Consider the following 16,246-nt stretch of genomic DNA (forward strand, 5'->3'; position numbering starts at 1 on the left):
GTGTGGTGATTGCTGGGGGCGGGGCAGTCTAAGGGGACTAAATGGTAATGGAAAAGAAATATAATATAGATTAAATTTTAAAAAAACAAATAAAAAAGAACTATTAAGTCTGTAATTGCAATGTTCATGATAGTGGCAGAAATATGAACTCATCTATTTCACATTATTGGCTGGTGATAAGCACTAGTACAAACTAAAGCTGCTTTAAAGGTGTAACAAAGCAGAAAGAAGAAAGAAAAAGTTAAATGGGCAAGATACTCTACTGATGATGAAGTCCTTTCAATAATCTCTTAAACCACCCTCAATCCATGGAGTGTACACAGGAAGCTGTGAACCAGGATGTTGAGAAAAATAACAATTGGGTGCCATTAGAGTTAATCTTTATAAGTAATCAATTCAACTCAAATTAATTACTCCTAAGAATTTCTTTCAACTACATAAACATGAGAGTGTGTTGGCAGATGTTTGGGCTTTAAATGAAAAAGAAGCCATGATGTTAACAGCTATTACAATGCAACCCTCTCATCCTATTCTAAGTATCGTTTTCATTGACTGGAGATGCGGATTTAGCACCACTCAGCTCCATAAACTGCATAAAATGAATAAAGGAGATGGCAGGTGTTTTGTTCTGTCTCAAAGATCCTCATAAATGATGAGTTAACATGTAAAATGTTTCTTATAGATCACCATGATAATTATTTAGTTTGGAAAATTGAGATAAAGTAGTTAAGAAAAATTACACGGTACATACTATAACTACGCTGAACTCGGTCACCTGTAGAAAGTTCACCTTTGCCTTTTTTCTGTCACTTCCAAAGTTCCATTACAGGTACTTCCAAAAATCCCTTCCAAGGCATGCCTAATCCCCTTTCTATTGTATTTTTATTTTGAATACGGACAGTTTTTCAATAAGTAAAAATAAGCATCTTATCAAAATTCTCTTAAAAATATTAAGGAACTTAATAAGTTATAAGACTATAAAAGTGTGGCAGGCAGCGTCTAACATGGCCGGCCCCCAGTGATCCTTGCCTCCTGATATTCACATCTTGTGTAATAATACCTTTCTCTTGACTATGGACTAAACTTACTGACATGCTTCTAATTAACACTTGACATAAATGATGGGGTGTCACTCCTGAAATTAGGTTACAAAAACCTGTGGCTTCCCTCATTCTCACTCTGCTTGCTGTTCTGTGGGAAGCCAGCTGCCATGTGTGAGCTGCCCTGTGCAGAAGCCCCCACGGGAAGTCACTTAGGGAGACCCCTGACCAACAGTTAACGAAGCACCAAGACCTCAATTTAATGACCCATGAGAAACAGAATCCTGGCATCAACCCGTAAGTGAACTTAGAAGCACTTCCTCCCCCAGGCGAGCTTTCTGTGGAGACAGCACCCCTGGCTGACACCCCATCTGCCGCCTCAAGCTTGGCATTGCTCTGGAGGCATCCAGCTTAGCGTCCAGATTTCTGACCCGCTGAAGCCCTTGGATAATAAATGTTTGTTGTTCTAGACTGAGGCAATTTGTTATACAGCAAGAGGTAACTAATACAGAAAGATGCCAGGTAGAGGGCTAGAAACTAATTCACATACAAATTGAAGCATTATTCATAACAGGTATTGTAGACCAAGGAAAGGCAGACTTTCAGTAAAATTTTCTGGAACAATTGATTATACACATATAAAACAATGAAACTTAACACCTACCTACCATGCTTAAAAATCAATTACAGGTCGATTAATTACTTACCTAGCAAAGACAAGACTGGAAAAATTTAGAAGACAATACGGGCAGAAAATCTTTCTAATCCACAGGGGTAGGAAAATAATTCTTCAATCACAAAAATACACACAGCTCTATGGGCACCAAAAAGAGGTTAATATACAAACCACAAACTGCAAAAAGACACTTGCTTCCATTATAGCTAACTTTATACAAAGAAATCCTAAAAATCAGTAAGATGGTATCAATTCAATAGAAGAAAATGCGTGAAAGACATACAGACTCTTTCTTGAAGAGGAAATCTGAATAAATATATAAAGAAACCAATAAATATGTAACAATGTGCCCAACCTCGTTTATAATTAGAGAAAAACAAGTTAAAAACACAGTAAGATATAAATTCACATACACCAGCTTGGCAAAAAGTAAGAGGCCTGCCAACATCAAGTGTAGGTGAGAATGCAGAGGCACCAGACCACGTCAGCACTGCTGCAGGTGATGTCCAAATACATCCACAGAACCACTGTGGGAAACAGCGGGGCATTACCTAGTAAAGTGGAAGCTGTGTGCACCTGACAACCCTCACCATCCGAGTGTATTACCCAGACTACAGAAGTCATTGCGAGTATGGGTCAATCTCAAGTCCCCATCATGGTTTATGTGGTTTAAGTTGGAAGCGCTAGCAGGGTTTAGAGTAGAGAGGGGCATGGGGCAGGGTTTGGTCAAAGGTAGAACAAGTAGCCTGCAGGTGTGGGGCTCAAACTGTGGGGTCAGGATTCCCTGAGAACATTAACTCTCCAAGCTGTCTCCCTGACAACCACTTTATTTCCCCAGCTGAGGATTTATTGGCATAAATGTAACCATATAAAAACATAAGTTATGAAAAACACAGTCACGGCTGCACCCTGAGTCCAGGTTGCTAAAGCCTCCTTCTGAGGAAGGGAGAGGAAAGGGGAGCCCTGAGACCACCTAATGCCACAGCCTCTGGGCCTGTGCAAGGCTGGCCCGGCTGGATGGGAGACACCAGGCACCATCTCAGTGTAACTGGTAGTTGGTGGAGCAGGACAGCTCACACAGCTGGCCCTTGAAGTCCAGGTCAATGGTGAAGTCCAGGTTGTGATTATTCTTGGCATTGGGCCGCATGCCAATGGTGCCAACGCTGTCCTTGCCTGTCTTCACTGTCAGGTAGTCAGTCCTTTATGTAGAACACCATCTGCTTCCCGTGCATGTGTGGGGACTCAGGGCTGGTGGAGAAGCGAGTCCTTTGTGACTGTGGGTGAACTGGATGTTGAGATAGACCACTGGGCGTGCCCGTAGTCATTCTGCTTCACTTGCAGGTGGAAAGGAGAGGTGAAGGTCAGCGCTTCCACCTTCACAGCGTAGATGTCCACCTCCTGTATGAGGTAGGCGTTGGCTGCTTGGGACACACACCACATCCACCGGGGCTCCTTGGTGCCCACGTCTTTGATGCAAGATATTTCAAAGCCACACACATGGATCCTGTAGTCTTTTTACTGTGGCCCTCGATGGCCATCACGTACAGCGCAACTTGAACTGGGAAGATGAGGCCATGAGGTGCCAGCCAGTTGTCTCAGGCGCAGAACAGTGTTGAGCATTGACTGTGGAAGAGACGACATTAGCCCATCCACTTGTTGATGATGATGTAAACCTTCTCCACTGGAAGCTCCAGCTCCTCTACCTTCCCCTTGATGGTGGCCACCACATGGTCTAACTTGATGGCTTTGATGCTCTTCACCGCATAATCAGAGATACTGGCACACTCGATCCCGATTACCTCATGGGCCCCAGCCTTGGCAGCAAACATGCAAAGAATCCCTGTGCGGAGCCCACACCCAGCAGCACCTTGTCTTAGAAGAGGTGCTGGCTGTTAAACATCAAGTTGCTGTAGGCGAGGGTGCACACTCTGCTTTCAGCATCTCCTTGTGGATGCCAAAATGAGCATAGGAGTCAAAGTAGTAATCTTCAGCTTTGTGCTTCTCGCTGCTTCCTGCCTGGCCACAGGAGACCTCCCTGGTGCAGTTTGTGGCCATCTTCACTGGCTCCTATTCCTCGAACCACCAAGATCCCCCCTCAACTGTTTTCTTTAAGATTGGTCCCAGTAACTAACCTACCTCTTCTCCTTTAACACTCCTCCTTTTCCATCTCTCAGTTCCTCAGGTGTTCCTACCACCTTTTAAAAAATTACTGGCCAATGTGGAAAACGGATGTGATATAAATGGCGACTCACTTGTCAATAACACATCTTCTCATTTTTTACTTGGGTTCTGTGGGATAAGATCAGTCTCTTTATTCATTTCCTGAGGCCGCTGTAACAAATTATCACAGACTGAGTGGCTTAAAACAACACAAATTTGTCATCTCACCCCTCTGAAGCTCAGCAGTCTGGAATGAGTCTCACTGGACTACAGGTAAATGAGATGTCACCCTCCTTCTGCAGACTCTAGGGGTGATACGTTTTTTTGCCTTTTCAAGATTGGCTCTTGACCCCCTTCCATCTTCCAAAGTTAGACTTCTCTTCACTCTGACCTCTGATGCTCCTGGTGCTCTTTTCCTTTTTTTAAAAATTGTATTTCTTCCATTTCCATTTAGTCCCCTTATTCTCCCTCCCCAGAGCAATCACCACACTGCTGTCCATGTCCATGAGTCCTTTTTCCTTTTTGCTCAGTCCCTCCACCACCTAACTCCCCCTGACAACTAGCTGTCATCTCTCCATCTATGAGTCTGTCTCTGTTTTGCTTGTTAGTTCAGTCTGTTCATTCGATTCCACATATAAGTGAAATCATACGGTATTTGTTTTTCTCTGACTGGCTTATTTTACTTAGCATATTGCTCTCCAGGTCCGTCCATACTGTCGCAAAGGGTAAAATTTTCTTCTTTTTTACAGCTGAGTAGTATTCCATTGTGTTAAGGTCCCATAGTTTTATCTGCTTATCTACTGATGGACACTTGGGCTGCTTCTATATCTTGCCAATTGTAAATAATGCTGCAATGAACAGGGGAGTGCTTATGTTCTTTCAAATTAGTGTTCTGGGCCCCTTCGGATATATTCCCAGAAGTGGGATTGCTGGGTCACAAGGCAGATCCATTTTGGAAATCAGTATGGAGATGCCCTTTTATTTTTAAGGACTATCTTGATTATACTGGACCTACCTGGATAATTCAGGATAATCTATTTTAAGGTCAACTGATAAGCAAATTTAATTTCTTGTACAAATTAATCTCTGGGTCCCACCATGTAACCTAGAAGACTCACAGGTTCTTGGGATTAGGGCATGGACACCTTTGGGGCTGTTTTTCTGCCTAACACAGGCCCTAGGGGTAATAATGTTGAGTTGAACTGTTGGGTACAAACATTTCAGAGAATAACAGCATTCTCTAGATACTTAAAAGTTTCCCAATAGAGGATCATGAAAAAAATCCCTTAACTTCTACTAATTTATATTTTGGATTCTTTATGTGAAAGAGTCTTTTTTTTTTTTTAACCAGATCTAACCCTTCCAGTTCTACAACTCACTGTCTAAAAACAAGACATTGAGTTGCAGAACTGTACAGACTGGATCTAAGATTGAAGCAGAACATGAATTCTTGTGGGGCTAAAAGATGTGCAACCCGTGAGCAACAGAGTGGTAATATCATAGGGTGTGGCAGAATAAATATGTTAAAGGCCTCAGCTCTTTATATCTCCTGTGTCTGTGTCTTCTATCACATATCTATGTAATGCTCTCCCTGGTCTTGACCATGTGACTTACTTTGGCCAGTGGGATGTTATCAAACATAATGTATACTGGGGCTTAAAAAGAACTTAGGCATTTCTGTTTGCTCGTCTTCCTCTGCTTTCATTCACCATGGGAAAATACCCAGGATAGCCTGTTATAGGATGAGATGCCCAGAGCAGAGCAGATTCATCCAAGTCGTCCCAGCTGAGGTGCTCTAGATTTCCCAGCTGCACTATCAGACATGTCAGCAAGTCCACCAAGATTGAAGAACTGCTCGACCACCCTACACCGACTGCAGATACATGACTAAACCTGGTCAAGAATAGCTGAACTCCACTAAGGTTCTGTGATTGTTTATCATGAGGCATTTATAGTATAGCTAACAGATGATACAGAGTGACCATATATTTGGTCCTGCACTCCTTTTTAGTAAGGGATGTACATATATCTCTAGCACAAATACATTCATTCATTTACTCAACAGACATTTACTAAGTATGTACCCCATACCAGGCACTGTTCTAGACATTAAGGACACAGGAGTTAATGAAGCACAACAGACCAGCCCTCATGGATGGGGCTTCCATTTTAATAATTGGAGAAAAAATAACCACATAAACATTTGGTGTGTCTGATGACAAGCTGTATTATGGAGAAAAAGAGAGTATGGATAGTGTGAGAAATGCTCACGATAAATCACTGGGGCACAGGACTTGAGCAGCAAAGCGAGGTGTTTATTCACGAGCCTGCACACCGCCGGCCAAGAGCATGTGTATGTGAAGTAGACAAAGAAAACTGGTTTTATACTAATGCAATTAGCTCCCCTGCCCCTCTCCTTCTCCCCCTTTTCTCCATTACTGGTTAATCCGGGTTCACAATCTAACGCGATTAACTACTTAAATCAGGGTGTGATTAACTAAGGGTAATCTAGTTATAGGTCTATCTCCAACTTATTTGCAAAGTTATTTCGCTACATCTTTCCATTTCTCTGTGTTTGGTGATAACAATCTTCCTGCTTTTGATCCCAGAGATATGTGTGAGAAGCTGTGGAATGTCATTTCCTCGCCCCTTTTCCATGATTCCTCTGTTAATTATCTCTTACTGGTTTGAGAGTCACTGGCTTGCTTCTTTATCCCTAACAATAGGGGTTACCAGGATGTGACAGATGACGGGGATGGCATTTTACAGAGGGCTACTTAGGAAAGTCTCACTGATAAGGTGGTCTTTTGGCAGAGACCTCACTGCAGATGACAGACATGTCGAACAGGCATTGAAGAGAAGTACATTCTAAGTAGAGGGACTAGCAAGTGGAAAGGCCCTCATGAGGAAGGGTACCTGGTGTGTTTAAATTCAAGGAGCAGCACGAAGGCCAGTGTAGCTGGTACAGCATGCCTGAGGGGGAGAAAGATCAATGAACAATGGCAGGCCTAGGTGCTAGGTCTTGTAGGCCATCACAGGGATGCTGGCTTCCACTCTGAACATGACTGCAAAACCCTACATGTTCTTCTTTTTAATTTTAATTTTTTATTTTGTTAAGATATAGATAACATAAAATTTACCATTTTAATAATTTTAAGTGCACAATTCAGTGGCATTAATTACAATCCTGTTATACAGCCACCATCACTGTTGATTCCTAAGACCTTTTCATCACTCCAAATAGAAATTCTGCAACCATTAAGAAGTAACTCTTCATGCCCCTGATGATCTTTAATTTACTTCCTGTTTCTATGAATTTCCCTATTCTATATCTTTCAAATAAATGAAATCATATTATATTTGTTCTTTTGTGTCTGGCTTATTTCATTAAGCATAATGTTTTTCAAGGTTCATCCATGTGGTTGAACATGTATCAGAACTTCATTTCTTTTTACTGATAAATAAAATTCTACCATTTGTATATATCACATTTTGTTTATCAACTCATTTGTTGATGGACACTGGGTTGTTTCTACCTTTTGATTATGTGAATAATCCTGCTATGAACATTGGTATTTAAGTATCTGTTTGAGTGCCTGCTTTCATGTTTTGGGTATATATGCTGGGTCATACAGAATTTTAGATGGGTATGAGCAGAAGAGAGACATGATCTGATCTATATGGAGGGTAGAAACAGGGAGACTGATTTGGTAGACTGCTTGTGTTTATTTTCAAATATAGTACAGTGAACAGAAACTCATCTCCCTAAAGAATATTTAAAAGAAAAAAATCTGTAGCAGATAATGCAAATGGGCACCATAGATGCTGTGTGACTGTTCAGGAACTGGCCTGAAGGACAAAAGAAAAGAAAGAGCAACTCAAAGTCAATCAAAAAGGGGAACTTAATCACAATCACAAAGTATTTATTTTAGGCAACTATGCTTTACAAATGATATTGCTGGTTATAAATGTGCCTGAAAAGACCAGTGAGCAGGTCCTCTTCTCATGGTATATATGTGATTTGGACAAAACACCACCCATGCCCACAGACCTGACATTACTAGGATGTTGATCAACTAGGCCTAGGTAAATCTTCACTGGCTATCTCCATGCCCCAGTTTCACACCACATAGTCATTGATCACTTCCTATATGGCAGGCACTGCTCTGAATGCTTCCCATGCTTTATCTCACTTCACTGTCAAAATCACCCTATCAAATAGATTCTATTACCCCTAAATTATAAAACAGGAAACATACTTAGAGAGTACCTAGCCAATAATCACATAGTAAGGGATAGAGCCAACATTCCAAATCCACACAGCATGCTCCCCAATCTCATGTGCTTAAGGGTTACCTGATTCTTTTGAAATGGATGTTTGCAAGGAAGAAGTCCTGGGAGCTAGGGACCTCTAGAAGGAAAATACTGGTGGTGATAAAGAATACCTACAATAATAGTTCTTTGCTTTTTGGGTCCCTGGATTTCTCTCAAGTGATGGCAAGTCTGAAAGGCACTGTGTCCTATTTTTAAAGGCTGACTTCCTACCAGATAACTGTCAACTTGACATATGGCTTGAATATTTATGTTTGAATTGCATCAGGGAGATAGAGGGACAGGCGAAAATTTGTTTCTCCAAAGCCCTCTAAATTTAAAACACTGCAAACTATGATAGAAAACAAAGATAGTCATGGTTCTATTATTTTAGGCACAACTCAAAGTCAGTACCCTGTGTATGACAGGAGAAACAAGCTATCGCTTTCATCCCTAGAAAGTAAAAAGGAAGAAAACTAAAATTTATGGTTAGAAGCATGCCCAGCTCTAAAGTACACATCCTTACAGTTCCCATGAGAAGAACTGAAATTTGCAAGATTATCATCAATTTAAAAAGCGCCTTTTGCAATCTGCTTATCGAGATGTCAAATGACTTCAAAAAACAGGTTGGGTAGCTTGACTATATTTCTTAGCCCTTGAAAAATGTATTAATTTCCTAATTTGAAATAACAGAAGATTTCAACCTGTTTATGTATTCTCAGCTTCCCAGCCTGTGGTCAAGAAACCATATATTCCACCTTGCATGTCACTGAAAGCCAAGTTCATTCAACAAACAGAACCAACTCTGAGCCATGTACTGTGCTAGGGCCTGAAGCTAGTGATGAAACAGACAGAGAGATAGCCCTGCTCTTCGGAGCTTTTCTTCACTGTTACACTCAGGCTCAGAAACTTTCCAGCATGCATGGTAGAAACATCTAGTATTCACCCACATGTTCTTTATACAGGAGTATGTATTTTCCATACTCTTGATGTTAAGTAGGGCCATATGAATAGTTCTGGCTAATGGATATCAAAGGAAATGCCATGTGCCATTCCAATGCCAAGGCAGTGAAAAGCCTGTTCTTCAGCACTTCTCTTCTTGCAGCCAACCTGGGACCCTGAGTGAGTGTGGAACAGACAATCCCTGATTCCAGACTGCCCACCAAATACTACAGATGTGCTGTAGCAGGAGCAAGAAATACACCTTTGTTTTGCTAAGCTTGAGATTTCAGAGTTAACCTGTCATGGACTAATACATGTGTTTTATTGTCTAAAGTGTTAGCTCTAACTTTTATATGTGACCTCAAAATCCAGAGGCTCCACTCTTCAGAGAACACGATTTTCTACTGCCTGCGAATTGCCCATATGTGCTTACGGATGGCCATATAAAGCCAGATTTATTCCTGGGCATCATGTCACTTTGAGAAAAATTTCTCATTGAGAAATATTTTCTTCTTCATTTGCCTGATTACCCGCTAAATCTAGTTCTAATTTCACCACATCCACAAAACCCACTGTAGTAGAAATTGTTTGAATATTCTCTCCACATTGATAGTTCTCCACATTGTAAATTCTACCTCACTAATAATATAGATTCTAAGGAACATTTCCCATCCACCTTTGTCCCCAAGCGTGCAAACTTGAGACTCAGGTTCCATTCTCAGATACAAAATATGTGAGGCACTGATTATGAGGTCAACTCCATTAAGAAGCAGACAGGGCATGGGACCTCTGCCTTGCTGGGCAGGAAGCAGAAGTAAAATCTCTTGCCAGCAGCCTCTACATGGTTCTGGGTCTTTTTATTCTGAAACACTCATCAGAGAGTTTACGTCCCAGCCCTTTTTAACAATTCTGTGCACTAGCTAGTGTCCCTCTTTAAACCCCTTACTGTTTAAACCAACTGAACTGTTCTCTGTTGTCTGCAAAGAATGTGGACACATACATTTCCTGGTACCATAAGTATTCAGAGGACTCCTATTTTCCAGTCCCTTATGATCTGATGCCATCTGATTTAGCTCTTGCTACACTATAGATTTTCTTTTGTATGCATGTATTTTATCTTCCCAACCAGACCTGCATCTCCTTGAGGGCAAAATCACATCTTAGACCTTCTGTATCCCAAGTAGTGCTTGGCACAGTGCTGGGTCTACTTTAGGATTGACAGGATGACCATATAATTCATCTTCCAAGCCAAGACACTGTAGGGAGTGAAAAGGGACACTATTATTAGTTATATTGGGACAATGGATATAAACTAGGGCTGTTCCAGACAAACTGAGGCATACTGCCACACCTGGCACTTACCGTTATTGACCAAGTAAAAATGAAAGACATTTGAAGGAAAAGTAATATAGTCAAAACCAGAGCAGGAAAGGGCAGTTCTGGACACCTGGGTTTATATCATCACAGGAGACAATATTCTCCTGGAGTATCCCTAGTCCCAGCCACTGGGACATTGGGCTTGATGACCTTGCAGGCTTTGGTGTTCATAAGGAAGCTTTTGTTCCTAATGAATTCATTTAGATTTGGTAAAATTCACCCATAAATCTTTAACCACAAGAGCAATTATGTTACATAGGGCAGCTAGTGTACATCAATAAGACCCTCCCACCCCAATCCCTTCCTAAAAGGGTCACAATAGAATAGCAGTATTAACAGAAAAACATCCAGACTAAAGACTCCTCAAAGGTCAAGATCATTTGTATTGTTTCCATCTCTAATATTAGTCCAGTGCCTAGAAAATATTATGTTTAATGAATGCTAAAACATATCATAAGAAGCCAGGTATTACTTGCATGTTGAACGTGCAGTAATTCAGGCTCAAGTAGCCTGATTCCCTTCTCTTGCCCTCAGCCCTTTTTCGCTCTGGGAGTCTGCTCATGCCTTTGGCTGAGCTCACTGTTCCTTCTATCCCCTCCCTCTACCCATAACGTGGGCAAAGGACAGAGAGGTGGGAAAGCCCAAAGGTGCCTCTTTGTGGGTGAGTACAGTAATGTAAAGAAAACTTCCTGTGTTCTAGCTGCCTTAGCCCAGGTTAGAATAGTAAGATAATATTGGTAAAATGTCTGAACACCAAGCCCATAGCCGTCGTCGGCAGCCGTCCGTCTCGAGAGACGATGGTGTAGCTTCTTAAGAGTCTATCTGCACCGCCGAGAATGGCTGTGCAGTCCGACTCGGGAGTGACACGGTATCTGTCTCCTCCCGTGTTGAATCGACATCTTGCGATGACGCTGGAGTGTCCTCTCCAGTGAAGCTGAAGCTACAGAGCCTGGGCAGGGTGATATTGAGGGTCTGCTGTTGCCCATGCAGCAGACCCCCCCTCTCTTCGCAGCTGAAGGGTCCAAGGGAAAGATGGAGTCGATACAGCTTGGCTTCAGGTGCGCCGCAGGAGTTGCCGGTGTTGACTACAACGTCAAACCGCCTTAGGGACTCCGGCTCCGGATTTTCTGTCGGGGTTTACTCCCTTAGCCTTTCCCCTGAAGAGGTATGCCGCAAGGCAGTGGAGGTTTTGGAGTCAGAGTTTTCCTTCTCTGATGTGCCCTGACTGGAAGATCGAACCAGCAACACTTAGCTCGCAGGCTGACGCTCAATCCACTGAGCCAAACCAGCCAGGGGACAAGCCCATAGTAGAGGCTCACTAAATGGTAGCTATTATCATCAAGTCACAATCACTTCCTTGATGCATGCAATTCCCCTCACCATGCCCCAGCAACAAGCCTCATGAGGAGGAAAATTATCATCAGTGATTGCACAATTAGTAAGGGAAGTGAAATGAAAGCTAACTGTTTAGCAGCAGCTAGCGCTGATGATACTTTGGATGGTACTCACATTGCTACATGAAAGATATTGCAAACATACCAAACACATCTCGAACTGACATAATCATACTAGTTCAACTGTAATATCCAATTAAAACACAGCCCAGCAGCACAGAACAAAAACTGTGTATCTAGACGGTGAAACCCAAATATTTCCTAATGGGCCTGCAAAAGAAACTAATTAGATGCAATATGAAAGAAAGAAATGCACTAAATATTAAATGTATTATGGTATTAATTGTGACAACACTTTAACATATGGGCAATGAAAAAAAAAAAGAAACTACAAAAACTGCTTGGGATTGAAGCCAATATCTTTGGGGTAGAAAGAAAATAGGAAGGAACACACCCTTATTTGCCTCTAACACGGTTAGCTGATCTGTTTGAAATTAGATCCACTTTCAACTGTTTTAACTTAATTATTAAGCCATTTCTTAACCTCATGAATGCAGTGTTCATGTGCTTTCAAATCTGGCCCTGAACTAATAGACCCTTTCACTTCAGTGGTTTTGGAAATGAATGTTAGATTGAGAGGAAAGCATGTTAACGGTGCTTTTCTAAGGGTCAAAGCTCTGAAAATATAGTATAGTTTGTACATAAAACTCAATACACCTGAATATCCTGCTGGCTCTTTGTCTGGTAATGAGGCAAACCATGCCACCCTCGGAAACTTCCGCTTCCTTTCCAAGCGTACTTGGCTGTGCTGGTGCTGAGCTATCTAACTGTTCAAGTGAATCCATGATTAGGATCAAAGTCCCAGTAGATGAGAAACAGGTGGCAGCCAGGACCCCTGGGGCCGCCTTGCCTTCATCTGTGAGAAGCAGAATGGCAGGTCCAGCTCTCTGTTCTAGAATAGTTTTTAAAAAGGGCATAAAGAATAAGAGGAAGAAATGTTTGTCAGTAAGAACAGCTAAAGCTATAAGATTGTTCTTTGAGCCTCTTTCTGTTAATTTGTCACTCTCATTATGTGGAGTAACCCCCTAAGGTAGCCTGCTTTCATTTGCCATTTTGTAGGAAATCATGGCTAATGAGTGCAACAGCTGAAATGATAAAAAAGCTGTACAATTCTTCCCTTTCATTGCTTACAGTAAAACAATGCCTTGGCATGTACCACAAATTAATACTGATAACATTAGTAGTAGCCAGCATTTATTGATTGCTAAGCCATTTCCATGTAAATCCTATCAAGTAGGTACTATTATCTTCATTTATAGAAGACAGAACTGAGGTGGAGAGAGGCTAAGTTGCCCAAGGTCATATTTCTGTAAGTGGTGAAACAAGGATTCAAATCTAGATAATCAAAATTTAGAATCCATGTTTTTAATTGCTATGTAAGCAAAGTACTTTTTAAAAAATGTAAAGTAAAAAAAAAAAATTAAAATAAAAGCCAGGAAATTACTGGTTTTTAAAGTTATACTTATTGAACCCCTTCATCAAATATTAATATAACTACTATGCACCAGGAACTTTGTTCACGTTATCTAATTTAATCCTCTGTGAATCAGTTATGTTTGTTTTACAGATGACAAATCTGTGTTTCAAGAAAGTCAGCTGTACAAGACCACAGGCATTGTAATTGTAATATATATATATTACTGTCCAGAAATGATCAAATAAGACTCTTGTAATTCAAAGGACAAGACAGTAGAGGCCTGGACTTAAAAATCCAGGCCTGACCTCATACCCATCAGGAAGCCTACTACCAAAAACAAACAAAGAAATAAACAAACAAACAAAACCTGCTAGAAAATAACGAGTGTTGGCGAGGATGTGGAGGAACTGGAACGCTGGTGCCCGTTTGTGGGAATGTAAAATGGCACAGCCGCCGTGGAAAATAGTACGGTGATTCCTCAAAACATTAAAAGTAGAACTAGCATATCATTTAGCAGTTCCACTTCTGGGGATGTACCCAAAGGAACTGAAAGCAAGATCTCAAAGAGATATTTGTATAATCACATTCATACCAGCATTGTTACTAAGAGCCAAAAGGCAGGAGCAACCCCAGTGTTCACTGACAAGTAAATGGATGAACAAAGTGGGGTTATATACACACAATGGAATATTACTCAGCCTTTGAATGGAGGAAATCCTGACACATGCTGCACCATGGATGAACCTTGAGGACGTTATGCTACGAGAAATAAGCCAGTCACAAAAAGACAAATGCTCTATGATTCCTCTTATAGGGAGTACCCAGAGGAGTCAAATTCATTAGGAGAGAAAGTAGGGTGGTGGTTGTTAGGGGCTGGGGGAGGGGGTAAACGGGGAGCTGTTTAACGGCACAGAGTTCCCATTGTGCAGGATGAAAACAATTACGGAGATCATCTGCACACCAATGTGAATGTCTTTAACACCGCTGACTGTACACTTAAAAGGAGTTAAGATAGTAAATTTTACATTATAAATACTTTACTGCAATTCAAAAATAAAAACACAGGCTTGAAAGTTGATAAGACCTGGATATAAATACTGGCTTGCCTTGCCCACCCTCTAATTCTGTGACTCTGGATAAGTTAGTTATTAAGTTACTCATGCTCAGATTCCTTATATGTGAAATAAGGATAGTAACAGTAACTTCCTCATAGGGTGACAAGGACGATATGAGTGAATGCATCTAAGATATTCAGCTTAGTACTTGGCCCATAATAAAAACCCCACAATTGTTGGTTTTGAGTCACAGCAGTGGGCATGGAGTAATTAGACAATGGCAGAGTGGATACTGAGGGAGGAAAATCCCTTGCTATCTCTCAAGGGGTTACATGAGGAAGGGAAATCCCCCTTGGGGGGTTTAACATGGCTCAAAGTTTGGCTCATGGCCTTGAAAGCTCTGAAACTGAACTTTACCCACAGAAAAGACCAGATGGATAGGACACAGGAAACCAATTTATTAACAACACACTTACAGAGGGCTGAATAAACCTATTTTCTTCGTGCAAGCAGATTTGCACAGGAAAGCAAATTATAATTACAAGTTTGCCTGGTAAGCATGAACTCAACAAAGGGAAGTAAATGCATCAAACGTATAAAGGTACCAGGCTAAGGTAAATGGGTGCATTCATTCCCAAATCTGGATGGTCTTTAGGCTTTTGGAGGTCCATTGGCCAAAGTGTCCTTTCTTCTGGGATGCATGTGTTCACACTGCCTATGTTTGCTTCTAGACCTTCTTTGTTTTGCTCACATGTCTGACAACTCCTCCCCTCTAAATATCCTTTAGTTTCTGTGACCACCTTAATGCTTTCCAGAATGTTGGAATCAAATCCTGCATGCCTAGGATCTGACAGTATCTTTTAAGATAATTAATTCTGTCTTTTCTTTGACCAAAAAGATGTTGGATCCTCATATAAGGCAATATTATTCACTGATACTAGAGCAATATAGACTTTCATGTATTTTAACAGCTTAACAAAAATCATTTAAAATATTCATTGAATTTCCATATACTTCTAGGCAATAACTGTCAAGATATGTTATTAAGTGAAAACAGCAAAAGTATGTACAACTTATCTAAGAAGGAGGAAACAAACATATACATGTATTTGTTTGTGTTGTTAAAACAGACCATTGAAAGAATAAACAGAAAACAAAAACAAAAACAAATAATTGCTTAAATAGGTAAGGGAGGTAACAGGGTAGAAGGGGCCAGTAATAAGTAGAAGGTGGACTCCTCAAAACAGACTTTTGTAGATTTAATTTTGCAAAAGAATTTACATAATTATAAAACAAAATTGAATTTAAAAATTCTAATAAATTGGAAACAAATGCATTTGTGTGATGGAACAGCTATAGGGAGAGGAATAATTTTAGGTGACTTTAAAACCATTATTTTTGCCTGATCATCCCTGGAGGAATACACCCTAAGAACAAAAACAATGGCAAAACCACAATACCAGCTTAAACTGTGTTTAGCAATCACACTTTGGTGGCAGTGTTGGTGTGGTTATTATTAGACAGTTATACGAATATTACAAGTTAATGCGAGTGAGTACCTCCATTGTGTTATAGGGAACTAGGATCTTCAGCGTGGAAGAGAGACGTTAGTTACAGGTGTAAGAACATTCCTGAAGCTGACTTCGATGACAGCATTTATAGGGGGGAAAAAGGATATTTTCAGCTATCAAAGACTTCAAGATCTGTGTTAAGAGGACTGAGGAATCAATTTGATGAGCTTCCACTGTCCAAAAATGCAACCATTTGAGCACCAATTAAGTATAATAACTGCAATGGATAAAAGCACATCAAAT

The 16,246-nt window shown here is 40.8% G+C and overlaps 1 protein-coding gene and 1 pseudogene across 4 annotated transcripts in view; both read right to left on the reverse strand.

Annotated features, from left to right (window-relative positions):
• CDKAL1 (CDKAL1 threonylcarbamoyladenosine tRNA methylthiotransferase) overlaps nucleotides 1-16,246 on the reverse strand; it is a 638,543-nt gene that overhangs the window by 15,900 nt on the left and 606,397 nt on the right. The gene's annotated exons all lie outside the window — the stretch shown is intronic.
• LOC150015341 (protein arginine N-methyltransferase 1 pseudogene) lies at nucleotides 2,756-3,771 on the reverse strand (annotated as a pseudogene).

This window comes from Furipterus horrens, unplaced genomic scaffold (assembly GCF_987537825.1).
Source record: "Furipterus horrens unplaced genomic scaffold, mFurHor1.1.pri manual_scaffold_3, whole genome shotgun sequence".
NCBI lineage: Eukaryota > Metazoa > Chordata > Mammalia > Chiroptera > Furipteridae > Furipterus > Furipterus horrens.